We start from the raw sequence: 17,177 nt of genomic DNA on the forward strand, positions 1-17,177 counted from the left end.
ATTCCAGAAAGCATGTTTCACATGTTGTTGAGAGCGGCATGAAAGTGTAGTAACATCTACAAGCAATATGAATGCTCCTGAGCTAAATTTCAACTGTCCCAGATAAGGGTATGAATACTTATACAATGGAATCTTTTTATTTTTTTATTTTTAATACATTTGCAAAGATGTTAAAAAAAAACGTTTTTTGCTTTACCATTATGGTGTATAGAGTGTAGATCGATGTGGAAAAAAAAAAGTCATTTAAAGCAGTTTAACATAAGGCAGCAACATAACAAAATGTGAAAAAAATGAACGGGTATGAATAATTTTGCAAGGCACTGTATGTAAGCCCTGCCAGTCCAACTTTATAGCCAAACTATTTTTATTAGGATAAAGACTAGACTGAGACAGCCTTCACATTTGCTATGAATCCATGTACCTTAGCTCCAGAGGTGAGGGTGGTGTGAATCTCAGCTCTAGCTCATTACCAGCATGTGTTACCGTTTTTTCCCCACTGGCATGGCAAAATCAATTGGCAAGATGCTACTGCATGTTAATTTGACATGGATTTTTTTTTTCTTCTTTTCCTGGGACCCTGAAATAGAAACAAATGCATCCTGAAATAATATGAGTGTACTTCAGACTTGACAGGTCTCGCACTTTACTAGGAATCCAGCATGGAAGCAATCACTCTTTCAGTCTGATTGCACTGGTTGACAGAAGTGAATAGTATTGCTCTTCAAAAGACCCTCCAAAGCTGCAGACTATTCCCATTTATCAAACCAACTGACATATGGAAATAAAGCTAAATTAATATTTAATATTTTCAATCTTACAATGGAACACAGCTCTATCAATGTTTTCCTGTATATTGCTCTAGAAATGTTTTCTTGTGTAACACCAAAACACCTTGATGAGTTGATGTAAATTAATATTCCTCATGCATTTCTAGCAATGGAACCTAGCAATATTTTTCCATTAAAAAAAATAAAATAAAAAAAATGTTCTAAAATAAACCGGGTGTGGTGGGGGTTTCCTGGTGTTTGAAATACTAGAAACTTAAAACTAGATTTTTTTGCTTAATTATTGCAACGACACAACATGACATTGTTTATTTGTGCCAGTTTTATATTATCAAAATTAATAATTTTAAAGGGGTGATTGACTGTTTTTTTTCTAGGCTTGATTGTGTTTATGGGGTGCAGTCTAACATGTGTTAATGATTTCTTTAAAAAAAAAAAAAAAAAAGTATTATTTTTTACATAATTTACCTTTATTCTACACCGCTCTGTCCCTTCTCCTATAAACACGCTGATTATTTCTTGTTTTTATGAAGCCCCTCCCTCAGAAATACACGATGGGCTCAGATTGGTTAGCTGGCCCAGTGTGTTGTGATTGGCTAAACCGCCTCTAGTGCGCGTCTAAACGTCATGCCTCTCACCTCAGTGGCATGCGCTCCGGTTGTATTGTAAAGAATGGCGTCGTCAATATTGCTTATCAATTTGAGCCCGATTGAATCGCGATTCATATATGAATAGATTTTTTCGTGCAGCCCTAGTTTTGACGGCATGGCAATACCTCTTCTCCAAAGCAGCGCAACATCGCCATCGAGTTTATGTAAATTTATGGGTTTGTGACTTAACAAACCCAGGAAGTAACTCGTTGTAGTCCCTATGAGCCATTTTTGTAATCATTAAACTGCCATAATATATCCGTTTGCATTGAACTTTCAGCGTCGCGACTTTGCAGATATTGTTTATGCTCAAACACCAACATTACACACTAAATAACGTTAAAAAAGTGAAATCGCAATCAACCACCCCTTTAATTATTTTTAACATTTCTTTATTCAGTTTCTTTTTTTTTTCAAGATTAAGATTTCTCAGTTTATTTGTAGGACTAGAGTTGCTCAAAATAAGATATTTTTCATTGTACTACAGAGGCACACCTGTGTCCAAATATGCTTAATATATAGAATAGTACTAAAAAAGAAAGATGCAAAATAAGCAGTATGGTTACATTCTAAGTCATAAAACTGTAGACAAAAAGTTTCCAAGTACTGTTCATTAATTCTTATAAATTTCTATAAGTTTTTTTTTTTTTGTAGCAACAGCACGTTTCTTACTTTCTCTATTTCTTTCTCTTAATGTTCAGTTTAGAAGTAAATCAACTCTCATGTCATTATTGCTGTAAACATCATTTTATGTGCACACACTCCTAAATGTATCATAAACCACAACAACAACAAAAAAACACCTAATCTAGTCAAGACAAACTAAAAAAATATATATATTAATATTGTGAAACATTACCAAACGTAGCACTTGAGACCACTGTATTTAAAAGTCCTTTTTTTATGGTTCCAATATTTAACATGTTCCTCTTGAAAATGTTTTCATGAATTTCTCATCAGACGTAGCTTGTAAAGAGTGGTGGTTGCATTGTTCATTCATAATTTATAGAGCAGAAAACTAAAGAAGGTTGAAGGCGGCACCCTACACTTGTGCAGTGTTCAGAAAAAATATAGATGTTTGCAGTTTCTGACTTTCATGGATGCAGTAGGGTGTTTTGTGCTAAATCTAGTGACGGTTTGATCTGTGATACTGAAGACAAAAGCCATTTACACAAAATACTCAAGCCCTATCAAGTGCAAAATAGTAGATTCAAATAAATACTTCTTTCCCTCCTTTGTGTTCCTGTGCTCACTTGATTCTTCTGATTGTCAGAGCATAAGACTTATTTCCACAAGGTACACTGTATGAAAGCATGGTTTAGCTTTCAACATCATATGGGACCTGTCTGCAACGGCAGAGCAAAGAATATAGATCAACATACCATCAGTCTCAGGAATCAATAATTTAATAACCTCTCTCTTGTTCAACTTCCTTTTTTCCCCCAATTAATCCTGGATATCACTTCTAAAGATTATAACAGCAGGGGATTTTATTAGAAGATCTGTTATTATATGACAATAGTTTGTACCCCAGATTGTTGATGCTCTGACTTTGTGCATATATATATTTATTTATTTATTTATTTTATTTTTTACTTTTTTTAATCCACATGTTTGATGTCTAACCTCTAAACCACCATCTGTTAGCTGGAAACCAGTGTTACTTTGTGTATAACACATGCTCAAAATGCCATCTGTTTTCTGGTTTTTGCTTCCCTACATCCACTTCACTATTCTTATTGCTTTAAGCATGGACCCTCAAATGACATGAATAACGAATCAATATTGGCAAAACTACTATCAACACATGTGCTTTTCAGTTAGCATGTATTTCGCCATTCAATGAAATGCTGATGGATATGATCCCACTCTACATAGAAAATCCTGTTTCATTTAGATATGTCATTGTGAAAATAAAATGGGTTAGAAATAAAAGTTTATGTTGACTTAAATTTAAACAGTGCAGTACAGTCTATTTCTGCATTGTTGTATTTTTAAATAAAAAATAATGCATTAACAAATACAAATACAAAAAAAAGTACAAACTCAATCAATTATATATAAAATCACCACACAATTCCAATATAATTATATAATTTTAAAATTAATTAAGAAAAAAAATATATATATTTTCATGAATGTCACCCACATATTTTATGGCTAGGATTCTCCCATTTAAGGGTAAAATTATCATAAATTTCCTCTGCAGATGTAATGCTGTGACTTTCCAACTCCTGATCCAATCCAATCAAAACCAATCGGAACTGCAATTTATTACTGAATACTGTAGGGAAAAACTACTTGAATTTAATTTCCCACAAGCACACTCTTTGAAAAATAAATAAATAAATAAAGCAATAAACTACTGTACATATAGGGGAGACTGGGATGCTTGTAACATTTTTTGCTTCAACATATGCATTATAATATAATATAATATAATATAATATAATATAATATAATATAATATATTTTACAGACCTGCAAAGTATTCAGATTGCTGCAATTCTCTCATTCAAAATGAATGCCAAATCAAATAATAATATATATATTTTTTATCTATCTATCTATCTGTCTATCTGTCTGTCTGTCTGTCTGTCTATAAAACAAAGCCTTGTCAGTTTTCATATCAGTGACAACTTTGAGAGGAGTCATATATTCCATATAGACATACAATGAAAGCCACACACAGACACAGCTGTGTTTCATTTATTCATTTGGCTCACTCACGCTGCTCATCCGCAGCTGATATCGATGCATTTGCTGGCAGTCTTTTTGTCCGCCTAGGGTTTTCTCTCCCTCGTGAAGGCACTGGAAATTTATGATTCCCAAAGACAACCTCTCACCTGGCAGATAGAGCCAGGAAAATGTGATTCACCTTAACACAAATGTAGGACAAAACCAATTTCCTCAACCATTTGCGCATGGAAAATGTGCCATAAAATATTCTTGATTGCTATCAGTGGAGCAACATCGCTCACCTTAGTTACAGAAGCAGCCTTTATTGCGTCGGATTTCACACTAAGTTTGCCAGGGAATGCCACGACGGCTGATAGAATAATCCGCTCTACGTCTGAGCCAATTCATCAGATGAAACAACAAAGGTGAAAGAAAATGCTGCCAAGAGAGCTACAATTATTCAAAACCAAACAAAAAAGATAGAGGCTTTCACTAATGCATGTTTGGCGCCTCACCAACAGTTCACTCTTCCTGTCTACAAAAGGATAGCTACAGTGACATGTACTTTCCTACCAAGCATTTGTCTTTGTGAGTGAGAATCACTTTTGGGAATAATGCTGTTTAATTCAAGAGAAATGGCAGGTTTATCAGAGGGGGATAAATTACAGTTGCCAGAGTCGAGGCACTGAACACCATTACGTGGAGAGATGAGGTAAATCAATAAAAATGGATATGATTGCACCATTATGAATACAAAACATCCATCTGGTAGTGATTCCTCAGCACAATCATGAGTGAGTAAGAAATTATTTTAGCAGCATCTTTATGAGAAAATCTCCCCCTCACATTTGAAAAAAGAATTACTGATAGAAATTCCATGTTTAAGTTAGGATTACAATGCGTGATTATGAAATCACAAAGGCTGTATTTTCTAATTAAATATATGCACAGTGTGGATCGCTGTAAATGCTACTCTTTCTCTAAATGTGAGGCGAGTTTGAGTCATTTGCAATGTGCATTGGAAAAAGCAACTTGTAATGGGAAGCATTTATAAACGTATTGTCCAACAAAAGAGAGCATGCATGTTTTTAGCTGGTCTACCTGGGAGTCAACCGGCCCGAACTCTAGGCACAAATCGTCGACCAAAAATGCGTGCAGGTCCCCTACCCTCTTGATGGAGGCCAATGCAAGCAGGAGAAGAGTTTTCTTTGACAGAAACTTCAGCTTAACTGTCTGCAAAGGCTCAAATGAGCCCTGCTGTAGTGCTCTGAGCACTAGAGACAGGTCCCAAGAAGGTATGGAGGGGGGCCGTGGAGGATTTAACCTTCTCGCCCCCCTAAGGAACCTGATGATCAGGTCATGCTTCCCCACCGACTTCCTTTCGATGGGGTTGTGGTTGGCAGCAATCGCAGCCACGTAGACTATAAGGGTGGAGGGAGACAGCTTTTGCTCTAACCCCTGCTGTAGAAAGGACAGCACGAATCTGATCGGACATTTCCAGGGGTCTTCTCGGTAAGAAGAGCACCACTCAACTAACAGGTTCCATTTCAAGGTGTAAGCATGTCTTGTAGACGGTGCTCTCGCTGAAGTGATGGTGTAAACTACCTCGTGGAGTAGGTCAACTAGAACCTCCGCGTCCCGTCCAGTGACCAGATAAGAAGTTTCCAGAGGTCTGGACGCGGGTGCCACAAGGTGCCCCGTCTCTGAGTCAGTAGATCCTTCCTCAGAGGAATCTGCCAAGGAGGGGCTGTCACAAGGAGCATCAGTTCTGGGAACCAAGTCCGAGTGGGCAAGTAAGGCGCCACGAGCAGGACCTACTCCTCGTCCTCCCTGATCTTGCAAAGTGTCTGTGCGAGTAGGCTCACTAGGGGAAACGCGTACTTGCGCAGGCCCTGCGGCCAGCTGTGTGCCAGTGCGTCAGTGCCAAGCGTTCCCTCGGTCAGGGAGTAGAACAACTGGCAGTGAGAGGTTTCTGGAGAGGCAAACAGGTATACCTGAGCAGCTCCGAAATGACTCCAAATCAGCTGGACCGTCTGGGGATGGAGTCTCCATTCTCCCGGGAGCGCAGCTCGTGACAGCTCGTCGGCTGCCCGGTTGTGCAGACCAGGAATGTGAATGGCACGATGCGACCTCAGATGCTTCTGACTCCAGAGGAGGAGGTGGCAGGCGAGTTGCGACATGCGACGGGAGCGTAGACCACCTTGTCGGTTGATGTTAGCAACGGTCGCAGTGTTGTCTATGCGGGCTAGTACGTGCTTGCCTCGTAAGCGCCATTTGAGACGGATCAAGGCAAGGCACACTGCCAGCAACTCTAGGCAATTGATGTGCCAGTGCAGTCCAAACCCCCGATACTGCAAGCCCGTCGAATGTGGCCCCCCAGCCGGTGGTAGAGGCATCCGTGTGAATCACAGCATGCCTGGAGACCTGCTCTAGGGGTACTCCTGCCCGGAGAAACGCAAGGTCTGACCACGGGGTGAAGGTTTGGCGGCAGGCCGGTGTGACTCGGACCCGGTGAGTGCCGCGTAGCCACGCCCACCTCAGGACTCGGCTATAGATCCAGTGTTAAAACAGTCTCTTATTAAGCAACCCCAGCTGCCATATGCCCCAGGAGCCTCTGAAAGTGTTTCAGTGCCCCGGAAGAGATCCACTCGAGATCCCAATTCGTCGGTCATCCGACGTGACGTAGAGAGTGACCGACTGAAAAGGAACTCTGGCTTCAACCCTGATCAAATACACCCAAATAATCTACCCGAGGTCTTCAGGATTAATTCAAAATTAAATGTAGGTGTGTTTAATTAAAGCTAAGCTCTGCACTTTACCCCGAAGGCCAGATTTGCCCACTGCTGGTTTACCATATATTATATTTTGGTATTTTGGTTGCTTAGTAACAATTTATTAATGACCCTAAACATTTTTCCCACATTATACCCCCCACCCCATGACATACATAGCCTACATACATACATACCTAAATATACAATAGACTCACAAAAATAATTTGGCTAAGTAGATGCAATCATTAACACTCACGGTGGTATTTTTGTATTACACACCAAATGGTAGCCTAATACAATGTGAAAAGAGGCTAGTAGGGAGAGGGGTGGAATCACACTTGGATTCAGACCAAGCAATTAAACCAAGTATTAAAACAGCTTTAAATTGATAGTTCATTCAAAAATAAAAAATTGTTGTTAATTTACTTACCCTCAGGTCATCTAAAGTGATATTTTCACCGTCAGGCCAAAATGTTCTCATTGCTTAACTGTTCCATTCTGTGCCGATCCGGTCCAGCCAGGTTTTGTTTTCCACTGTGGGGCTGATGACAGTGTTCATCAGTGTTATGTAAGTTACTTAAAAAAAAGTAATCCTCAAAAAAATTACTAATTACTACTTTAAAATTGTAATTTGATGGCATTACTGATTACTGCATTTAAAAAGTAAGCAGATTACTAATTACTTTACTTTCAAGTTTACTTTTCAAGTTATCAAATCTAAAAAAAAATATACACTATAAAGTGCAACCATGGTTACTATAATTAAACCATGGTAACAACAAAGTAACCATGGTTTTGCTACACTAACCATAATTTAACCATGGTATTTGTGTTATTGTGACAAAAAGTTGTACACATTCACTAGTTGAACTTTTCCCAAATTATAATGCCAGACTAAAATATGTGAAATCGAGTGCAACATTTTGAAATATGAAATATGACATTTCATTGCATCTAAATGTTGTAGGACTCGTCTGCATTATAGCTTGAACAAAACATGATTTTTACTTAATATTTTTAACACTGCATTTGTAACTTAAGTAACGTAATTTATTGATATTAGTAACTGTAATCAAATTACATAAATTTAAAATGTAAAACATTAGGTACATTATTGCGTTATCAGGAAAAGTAATTAGAATGCAGTTGTGTAAGGCATTATACCCAACTCTGGTACTCTAATACAGATTCATCAGTCGTTGCCTTGTTAACGCAAGTATTTACATACAGTATGAAATTGAAAAACTGGTCAGCTACAGAGTAGCCAACAAACAAGTGACCAATCCTGAGTCACGACGTCACCATACGCATTCATTCTGCCAGAGAACTGGCTGAGAACAGTTTGTAATTGTGCCATTCCGAATCAAAGCGGTTCTAGATGTAGGTGACAATTTTATTCAGAATAAAAATAAAGATGTTTTTTAGCTGAAACCATGGTCCTTGGTGAGTCATCAAATGCAGGTCAGTAGCTACCGTTGCTTTGAGAGTCAAAAAAGCATATCAAGGAACACAAAATTAATGCCTATGGCTCCTGTTGATATGTTGAAGTCTTATGAAGCGAAACTATCAGTCTGTGCAAGAAACTGAACATCATTTACAACAATATTAAATGTAATCCATAGCCTTAGGCTAATTGTTGGAGTGATGCCTGGTTCGCAAATTAATCTTTCTTTTGAACCGGTTCTTTTTGGTGAACTTAATGAACCAGTTCACCAAATAAGACAGAATCGTCTGAAACAACACATTTACAAGTTAATCAATCAAAACTCACTTTCAGACGTGCCTGACAGTCACTCTGACTCAAAATGAGCCAAAATACTAGTGTATATGATGCTATTATTTTTGCCAACTCATTTAGCGCATCAGTTACTCCAACAGTACACCAAACTGGATTACAGATAATAATGTTGTAAATAATGTTCAGTTTCTTCAGGATTTCCAGTCAGGATTTAGACCGTATCATAGTACTGAGACTGCTCTCATTAGAGTTACAAATGACCTGGGGCCTCATGTATAAATGTTGCTTACGCACAAAATGGGCATAGAAATGTGCGTACGCTGTTTTCCACGCACGTATCTGGATTTATAAAAAAATTAACTTGGCGGAAATATGTGCACACCGTACGGATGCTCTTGACTGTGCATACGCACTCTTGTTCCTGGAGTGAGAAAAGTAATGAAGTAAACAAGGGTTTTAAACTCTGTTTTCATTTCGATATATACACATTTACATTCCACTCTCATTAATGGAGATAAGCACTGAAATTACATAAAGTCATTACACAGAAGTTAAACCAAAATTATATGAATTTAGACATATTTGTAGTTGATGCGCTTAATCACTTTTCCTGTGGCATGCAATGTTTTAATGACAGCGAGGAGTGCTATAATAACTCATATTTAAAAATTTTTTTACAATCGCTATGACATTTTTTTCAATACTTCTAACAATTTTCCTAAACACTCAACGCACCAACACACCTACAACACACAATTGACAAAACAGTTAATTTCATGCTCAAAATCACACATTGCAAACTAAACTCCAACACTAATTTTCAAATTACAATAATACCCTAACACAATACACTACGTCTACCAAAACACTGCAAACATGTCTCAAAATCAAATTATTATTCCAAAACACTAACACATGTTCTCTTCCAACAGGAACATTTAGTCAATCATAGCAAAATATCATAAAAACACTAACATCAAATGGAATTACAGAAACTGCATTATGTTAGGTGTCAGGTCTGACCTTATACAATAGACAGTATATTGTGTTTTACACTACAGTTTTTTTTTTTCTTTTTGGGTTTAGTAAATGCATGTATTTTGTTTATTTTGCTGCGGAAATTCAATACAAAAATTGAATGACCCATCTCAGAGTAGCTTTATAGAATGAACCGTTAATGGGGGCAAAAGACAGAGACAGAATTGCTGCAATAAAGGCTTTATTTGCAACAGAACTTTGGGGGAAAAAAACTAAAAGAAAACAAGAATGCAAGAAAACAAACAAAAAAAAAAGTACAATATAGCTGTCATTTATTATGTGAAAATACAAAATATACAAACAGAAAAAGCCACAGAAGAATAAAAAAAAAAAATTAATTTAATCTGCCTGGTCTTCTGCTTTTGGCCACATGTTCTCATCCACATCACACCTGATATCTTCTCTGGCAAGGCATCTTGGGAAGAATCTTTTGGTATGCCTTATCCTTCCTGGTATTGTTCAGCTGTGATGTCTTGGCATGCAGCATCCATTAGAAATTCAATACAAAAATTGAATGACCCATCTCAGAGTAGCTTTATAGAATGAACCGTTTGGGGGGAAAAAGACAGAGACAGAATTGCTGCAGTAAAGGCTTTATTTGCAATAGAACATTGGAAAAAAACTAAAAAGAAAACAAGAATGCAAGAAAACAAAAAAAATATGTACAATATAGCTGTCATTTATTATGTGAAAATACAAAATATACAAACAGAAAAAGCCACAGAAGAATAAAAAAAAAAAATTAATTTAATCTGCCTGGTCTTCTGCTTTTGGCCACATGTTCTCATCCACATCATACCTGATATCTTCTCTGGCAAGGCATCTTGGGAATAATCTTTTGGTATGCCGTATCCTTCCTGGTATTGTTCAGCTGTGATGTCTTGGCATGCAGCATCCATTGCATCCTGGAGGGACATTTGGAGGGACATCTGGAGGGACGATGGTCAAAAACCTTCCATCTCCAGGCTCAGTAAACCTCCTCAATGGGGTTGAGGAAAGGGGAGTAAGGGGCAAGGAAAAGAGACATCATTCTCGAATGGTTGTCAAACCAGGCTCTGACTGCACTGGGAATGGTGACATGCCACATTGTTCTATGTGATCACATATATTGGCAAGTGGTCTTCCACCTCTCCCCTTTCTCTGGCACCAGTCTTTGGTGCGGATCTTCTAAAATCTCACATTTATTCAGGAGTGCACTTTTCATTACATTTACATTTACATTTAGTCATTTAGCAGACGCTTTTATCCAAAGTGACTTACAAATGAAGACAATAGACGCAATCAAAATCAACAAAAGAGCAATGATATGCAAGTGCTATTACAAGTCTCAGTTAGCTTACAGTTTTTTTTGATTGCTAACAAGCGTTTACCAATACTTAAAGTACTTTTTCTAAACTCTTAACACAGCAACACACCTACATCACACAATTAGCCAAATAGTTAATTTTGTGTCCAAAACCGCATTTTGTTAAATAAATACAAACTCTACATTTCAAAATGCTGAATACATTTTTCTACATATACTAACTCTATCAAAACACAGCAAACCCGATTCAAAATCGAGTCATTCGGTCAAATCATTAGCACTAGTTTATCCAACAGAAACATATAGTCAATCTTAGCACAGTGACTGTAAAAATACTAACAGCTGATGGCTTTACAAAAACTGCATTACTTGTCATGTTTCAGTTCTACCTGCATATAATAGACAATATAAAAATCCATATTTTTTTGTAATTTAGCCTTCAGTTTATCTTCAACTGAAACCCATTTTACATTTGTAAGTGTTGGATGTGTTTATTCTTTGCAATATACTATATAAAACTGAATGAGTCATTACTTTATAGAATGTACAATAGAAAAAAAAAATAGGGTCCCCTATGCAGAAATTCAATTGGAACCTTGATTGGAACTGCTCTCCAGTGGGTGGGAGTTGGATGTAGATGGTGGCTGATGCCAGAGATAAACAAAAATTCCAACATACATGGTTTGGTTTCTATGCAAGCTTGTTTCCGTCACAGAATAAAAAGTAAAAACAATAACTGTGACCTTTTTATCTCACATTTTGGACTTCTATTATTGGAATTGTGAGTTTACATCTAGCAATTCAGACTTTATCATAATTGTGAGATACTATAAATTCACAATTGCAAGAAAAAAGTCAGAACTCTCAGATAAAGTCACAATTACCCTTACCCTTTATATTCCATGGCAGAATTAAGCTTTCATAGGTTCCACATGTGGGAAAAAACAAACAAACAAACAAACATAAAAATGCACTCACTTCTCTCCCATACCTCGCCTCCCTTTTTCTGATCAAACTATTTCTCTGCATTCTACAACTATTCCTCTCCCTCTCCCAGGCATTATTTTCTCTCTCTCTGATTCTGTGTTGTTTTGCATCCATTAAACCACTTCAAAGAGGTATTTTTTACTCTATGTTGTTGATGTAATGGAAAGAGCTTCAACACCAGACTATTCCTCCAACTGAGACTGGAATCAGCTATAATTCTAAATATTTCAGTGATATGTTACTTAAAAATGCTTATCAGTTGTTACAATGAGAGATTGCTGGCACAGAGAGATTTTTTTTCAATACTTTTGAGCTGCTGTTGTTGCAGAAGTAGAAACTTTATACTATATTTAAGGACAAAAGGATGTTAGCAGTTGAAAAAAAACTGTAATGCAGTACACGTAGAAAGTTTTTTTTTTTTATTATATATTAAATAAAAAGAAAACTGATATAATAGAAAAAATAATAGAGCAAACTAGTGTTAGAGGCCTTTTTTTGCTTTTGTTAATTGTATAATAAATAAAAAGAAAACAAATAGATAGAATACAAAAAGATTAGTAAAGCTAGTGTTTTTTTTTTTGTTTTGTTTTTTTAAAGAAAACAAGCAGTAAATGAACAGAGTGCAAGTCTAAAAGGGACAAGTTTTTTTTTTTTAAGAATAGTACTATTCCAGAATTTAAGAATAAGACTTTTCCACACAAGGTCAGCCCAAAGAGGTCGTTTTTTTACTGTATATCATATGGTCATGCGATTGAAAGAACCTCAACACCACGTGTGTTTTTTAAATGGGAATAAGCTGTAATTTATATATTTGCATAATTACAATAAGCTATTTCTCATTAGCAATGGAATAAAACACAGGAGACATATTTGTGTTTCAATTCACAATATGAACAGCTGTTCACTTTTACTTTAGCCTATAAGTTAGTTTTAGAAAATTATGTTATCTGATCTTACATACCAACGTGATCTCATGATAATTCGTATGTATTTTACGTAAAATGTGGTTATATAAAACGTACATTTACTTAAGTTTTTACAGGCACTAAAACGTACAATACTGACGTATTTTCAGCATCTAAACGTACAAATACTTACGTATTTTCAGCATTTAAACGTACAAAACTGACGTATTGACTACACCTAAAAATTAATCCTTATTAATATTAATATCGCGGCATTAATTTTATTAGTATTGTTGTTTTTAGTTGTCATATCAATGACCTGTTTTCAATTGCATTATTAAATTGTTTACTCGTTTACTTAATATGAAATGAAAACATTTCGTTCTGTTCTGTGTGATTTCTTCTGCCAGCTCATTTCCAAGAATAGTCCTACATAATGTTAAGACTTCACTTTAAAACCTTAAAATAATTAACATTTCTGCACTCGTTTAACCTTTACTGTCATGTAATGTTTACTTTGTTTGTCATGGGCCACAAAAGGCATTTTCTCCGACATGCTGTGACTAACAATAGAACTATATAGCCTAAAATACACAAAAAACGCAACATAATTACGAAATTAAATCATGTTAATCGTGCTCTGTAATCCAAATCTTCCAAATCCATACGACTGCGAGGAACAGACCCAAATCCAAGCCTTTATTCGGCGATCTTCATCTCCATCCCGAGCAGCGAGTCCAGTGACTGTAAGCAGCAAAGCCCGCGCTGACTGATGCACTCTTTAATGTTGCCGCTTCAAACGACAGGTTTTACGGCAGGATAATCGAACGCTCATTGGCTCTTGCCTGCATTCATCACAGATTGCGACTGCGTGTTTCTGGTGAGGTGTGTTTGAATGATGCGCGCACGCCTTCAAATTCACGGAGTGGATCGGGAAAATAATCTGGATAATATTTTCAGCGATTAACAAATTAAATTCTGCTCTGCACCTCACACAAAACTACTGTATTCTGCCAGAGAGGACCGCGGCTGCAACGCGTCGTCATTTGGATTACTTTTGGTACTGATTTTGACATGTTTGCAATAAATAAATGATTGCAATTGCATTTATCTGTCTGTCATCTATTTATTTTTCTTATACTGTACAGAAATTTTTAGGTTTATAGGTAGGAGTGGAATTAGCGACTATAAAAATATTTTAATGCTACATTGTTACTAAAATGGTTATTTTCCTGCGTAGTTTTTTAGCTAAAAATATGTAGCGATTTGTAAGTTTTAAACCTTGAAATACGTCTAAATTGTACGTTTTAGCATCAATAAAAACATACAAAAATGTATGTTTTGTGCTTGTACACGTTACGTATTAATACCTACGTATAAACAATGAGACCAGGCTGGACATACAATGTGAAAGCATTTGAAAATTTGCCAGTACAATTACATTGTTTTGGTCTTGGTTGAGCTTGTGTGTAAAATAAGTTCAAGCATTTTAAATATGTGTTAACTGTATGCATTTTGTGTCAAAGCAACAAGAAATGTGTTAATTGTATAGCCTACACAGACGGATATTGTGCTAACTGTGTTAAGAGTTTAGGAAAATTGTTAAAAGTATTGAAAAAATTGTCAGCGATCGTAAAAAACTGTAAACTAAACTGCTGATCTCATGTTATGAGAAATTTTTGTAGCGAGAACAATGATCAATGATGCACACTTACTTCGATATTAAAGACACTGCTGTATTCGGTGGTCGAACAGTCCATTGTCCGGTTTGAATAATAGCTACTGTACAACCACAGCTGCACAGAGGTGTTGATGTTGTGTGAAGGCATCTCCACAACATTATGAAAAAAAAAACAGTAAGATTTGTGTTTCCTTTTTAAAATACTTTGTCAGTGATGTGCTGAGTCAGACAATTGTATTTAAACTGCAATATAGGCTTATCTGTGTCAACTAAAAATAGCTAAAAGCTGTTCACCTTTTCATCAAAACTGCATGCATTTTATTTGATTTGAATTGTTTAAAACAATTCAAATACTATTTGGCCAGTGGAAAAAAATGAGGTCAAGTATATTCTAAAATAGGCTGTTTATCTGAGATCTAAACAGTTCTGTTTTTTATGGATATATTGATATTCTAAAACATTCTGGATGATTTTGGCAATACAAATTAATGTGGCACAAATGGCATTTAGTCCTTATCTCATATTTCCTTAACATCTTGTACCTTTGACGGTGCTAAACATGGTGTCACATGGATGGGAACATGCATGAAAATTATATTCAGATGAGGTTATGCATCGTAAAACTAGGCGTTGTAAGCTCCATATATGGTTATTTCGGGGAGGAGACAGGGTGGAGATGCATATACACAATCTTCCCCTGACTGGGATTTTTGCACAGGTTCTGGCTTTTGCGCAGGTTCTGGCTTGCACAAAATCTAGCTTTTGTGCGTACGTACACTTTTAGGATGAAATCTACGGAGTTTTATACATGAGGCTCCTGCTCTTATCATCTGATCGTGGTTGTATCTCTCTATTAGTGCTACTGGTTCTTAACGCTGCATTCGACATCGACCACAACATTCTTTTGAATAGACTAGAAAACTTTGTTGGCATTAGTGGAAGTGCATTAGCATGGTTCAAATCGTACTTATCTGACCACCAGCAATTCGTAGCAGTGAATGAAGAGGTATATCGATCATAAGTCATCTAAATTCTGAAAAAAAACAGAGGTTTTAATTATCGGACCTAAAACCTCCGCATGTAATAACCTAGAACACTGTCTAACACGCGATGGCTGCTCTGTCAATTCTCCGTCATCAGTTAGGAACCTAGGTGTGCTATTTGATAGCAATCTTTCCTTTGAAAGCCACGTTTCTAGCATTTGTAAAACTGCATTTTTCCATCTCAAAAATATATCTAAATTGCGCCCTATGCTCTCAATGTCAAATGCAGAAACGTTAATTAATGCATTTATGACCTCAAGATTAGATTATTGTAATGCTTTATTGGGTGGTTGTTCTGCACGCTTAATAAACAAACTCCAGCTGGTCCAAAATGAAGCAGCTAGAGTTTTTTACTAGAACCAGGAAGTATGACCATATTAGCCCAGTTCTGTCAACACTGCACTGACTTCCTATTAAACATTGTACCGATTTTAAAATTTAGCTAATTATTTATAAAGCCCTGAATGGTTTAACACCTCAGTACTTGAGCGAGCTCTTATCGCATTATAGTCCTCCACGTCCGCTGCGTTCTCAAAACTCTGGCAATTTGGTAATACCTAGAATATCAAAATCAACTGCGGGTGGCGGGTGGATCCTTTTCCTATTTAGCGCCCAAACTCTGGAATAACCTACCTAACATTGTTCGGGAGGCAGACACACTCTTGCAGCATGGAACAACCTGCTGGTTCGTTTGGGCAGAGTAGAACTGGCCCCCCGACTGAGCCTGGCTTCTCCCAAGGTTTTTTTATCCATTCTGCCACTGATGGAGTTTTGGTTCCTTGCCGCTGTCACCTCTGGCTTGCTTAGTTGTTTCACAGACAGATTGTTTCACTCCATAAGACCTTCATATATTATCAGGAGCCACGGTATTACAGTTTTTCTCGATTGCTTAAACACTATCACCAGGCTTTTGAACTAAAATTTCAAAACCATAACGCCATTTATCAAAAAGCACACCCATTTCCCTAAACTATAAACACTATTCCCCTTTTTGACACATGAATCAGATTTGTTGAACTGTCACTGCAAAACTCTACACACAAATAACTTAATTTCTCATTGCCTAGACCATGTTGTCATTTAGAAAGCACTAGCATTCAATATTGTTCACTCAAGTCAGCATAGCTTGAGCTCAATTAGCACTAGTTTCAAGAAATGTGTTTAAGCAATCAAGAAAAACTGTAATTTTGTGTTCCCTGATGTGCTTTACTTTTTTTGACTCTCATAGCAAATGTAGCTGCTGAATTAAAATGTATGAATCACCAAGGACCACAGTTTCAGCTAAAAATCTTATTTACTGTTCTACTGAAGAAAAAAGGCACCTACATCATGGATGCTCGTCTGCACATTTTCATTTTTTTGTCTTTATTTTATTTTTCTCTTTAATGACATTAATCAATTAATTAATACAATTTGTTATACATACTGTATATTAATTTTTATAGTATTTTATTATTATTATTTATATTTTTTTCAGTGCATACACACACTTGCATACTGACATAATTACACACGTGAGTGCCTTCACACGCAGCACACACATGCACACAGACGTCACTCCTACTAAGACTGTGCTGTTACTGTAAGCTGA

This window comes from Sinocyclocheilus anshuiensis, unplaced genomic scaffold (genome assembly GCF_001515605.1).
Source record: "Sinocyclocheilus anshuiensis isolate Anshui unplaced genomic scaffold, SAMN03320099.WGS_v1.1 scaffold1248, whole genome shotgun sequence".
NCBI classification, from domain to species: Eukaryota; Metazoa; Chordata; class Actinopteri; order Cypriniformes; family Cyprinidae; genus Sinocyclocheilus; species Sinocyclocheilus anshuiensis.